Genomic DNA, 2529 nt, shown 5'->3' on the forward strand with positions numbered 1-2529 from the left:
CTCATATATATATATATATATATATATATACACACACATACATACACACACACACACACACACACACACATATATATATATACATGCATTTACTATATATATTTTTTATTTTTATTTTTTGACAGGCAAAGTGGACAGTGAGAGAGAGAGAGACAGAGAGGAAAGTCTTCCTTTGCCGTTGGTTCACCCTCCAATGGCCGCTGCGGCAGGCACACCGCGCTGATCCGAAGTCAGGAGCCAGGTACTTCTCCTGGTCTCCCATGGGGTGCGGGGCCCAAGTACTTGGGCCATCCTCCACTGCACTCCCGGGCCACAGCAGAGAGCTGGCCTGGAAGAGGAGCAACTGGGACAGAATCCGGCGCCCCGACCGGGACTAGAACCCGGTGTGCCGGCGCCGCAGGCGGAGGATTAGCCTAGTGAGCCGCGGCACCGGCCTTACTATATATATTTACACATGTATAGTTTCTTCATAATATGAATTTTCCATGAACTCTTTGGAGACTTTGTTTGTGCATGGATTTTACATTTTTGGTACCAAATTAAACTTATGTTTCAATTCTATTTTCCATGAACTTTCACTCATTCATTTATATATTAAATATATAAATTTATAGAAGTATAAATTTTATATATACATATATAATCTGCACCATTGCAACAAAGGGCAGCTATAGGCAGCAGGGAGTCTGGCCAGTCTAAGAAAAACTGGCCCATAGCTTGGGTCTGCCAAACTAGCCATTCATGCCAGGCATGGCATGGTTGATACTTACCAATCTTTTTCTTCTTTCAACAGTGGGCTTTCTCAAGGCCAGTGTGTTGACTTAGGACAAGCCCCACCTGGAACCTTACCCCGTGAGACGTACACAAGCATCCTGAACTGTTGTGCCTGTCGCTTGCTCTGGGATGACGGAGAAGTGTTGAAGTTCGTGTGGCGTAACTAGAAGGGACTCTGTCTTTCCAGTAAGGCAAGGCCCACTCAGGCGCTTAGTGGTCACCTAGGACTTCTCGATGGCTTTTGCTTATAGTTGCTGAAATACTATGCCTTTCACTAGAAGAAAGTGAATGGGCCAAACATTTCAGTCTCCAAAGAAACCTTAGGCAAAGGGAACCTCAAGGAGAGACTACCGTTTGCTATTCTCACGCCAGAGACACATTTGCTGAGGAGGACAGCAGCCAAATGGCTGACGTCTAGGCATTTCTGGAGGGATGCTCACTGCTCCACGTCAGTGGCGGTAGTGCTCAGACAGTCTGAGTGAAGGTGAGAAGTGTCTTCCTAAAAGTGTGTGCTGTTGTCCTGGGATGCCTCCCTAGAAGGGCTCAGCCTCCAAGCGTCCCTGCCCTCTGAATGATGGCGAGAACACAAGTATCCTGTAGCACAGCCATGGTGGTACTTCCTCCCATTGTACCACATATGCTGTGGGCTGTGTGTCCCAGGTGCTCTGAGCGTAGTGTGTCCAGTCAGTCAGGGTGCTATCCCCTCAAACAGCACAGGCGGACAGGGCACCACCCCTCAAACAGCACAGGCAGACAGGGCACCACCCCTCAAACAGCACAGATGGACAGGGCACCACCGCTCAAACAGCACAGGCAGACATGAGGTGTCTCCTGGAGCACAAGGACAGAAGCGTCTCTCTGACGAATGTCTCCTGAGTGGTGAAGGACCCTCCGATAGTAACAGATTTGCTCAAACCAGATGGACCCCCAAGTGCTCCAACCACTCCACATGTGGGTAGTGTTGGCCCCTTCCATTGCAACACGTGTGCTCTGGACCCAAGGGACCCAGGTGCTCTGACTGTAGGTGAGAACATGAGGATCTCCAAGCACAGGTGTGTTGGACTACAACGTACTCTCCCAGTGTACTATGGCAAGGCGTTCCCTACGTAGCCTGCCCCTAGGCATGAAGCATTTCTAGAGAGGTCTGATGCTGGCCTCTCTCACTGCCCCAGATGCGCTTGGCACAGGCGCTGGCTGCTATAAACGCAGAGTGTTCCTCGTCAGTGCCGCTGCTTAGCAATGCCCAGTAGTAGTGGTATGTTTTGGCCCAGCTGGCAGCAGGTCCTTTGGCTACAGACAGGAAAGATAGTGTCCTGGGGGCAGATTTGCTTTCGGCAGTGCTGGTCTCCAGTTGCAACAGGGGTGGGTGCTATAGACCCACAGGACCGCAGTGCCCAGGGCTGTCATGAGCTGCGTTGCTGGGTGTCCCACTTCGCCTTGCTCCAAAGCTGCCTGCTCCAGACGTGGAGCTGCAGCCCACGCCAGACACAATGACCCCAAAGCTGCAGCTTACCCAGAGGGCTGCAGATCCCACAAATGCAAATTGGCCTGGATTAGTGTTGCAAAAGGTGGGCAATAGGCCTCAGAGTTGTGTATGTCAGTGGGATGCGTGGCATGAAAGAGTGACCGCACCAGTGAAAAATCGGCCCCGGTGCCACCAAAGGCTGGCTGGGTGCTGACAGGGATACCACAGGTGGAATGTGAGAGCATCGATGGGCACCTATGCTGTCACCGGGTCCGTGGACTGCACTGGGG

Source organism: Oryctolagus cuniculus, chromosome 18 (genome assembly GCF_051225735.1).
Source record: "Oryctolagus cuniculus isolate XC-2025 breed Fujian yellow rabbit chromosome 18, ASM5122573v1, whole genome shotgun sequence".
NCBI classification, from domain to species: Eukaryota; Metazoa; Chordata; class Mammalia; order Lagomorpha; family Leporidae; genus Oryctolagus; species Oryctolagus cuniculus.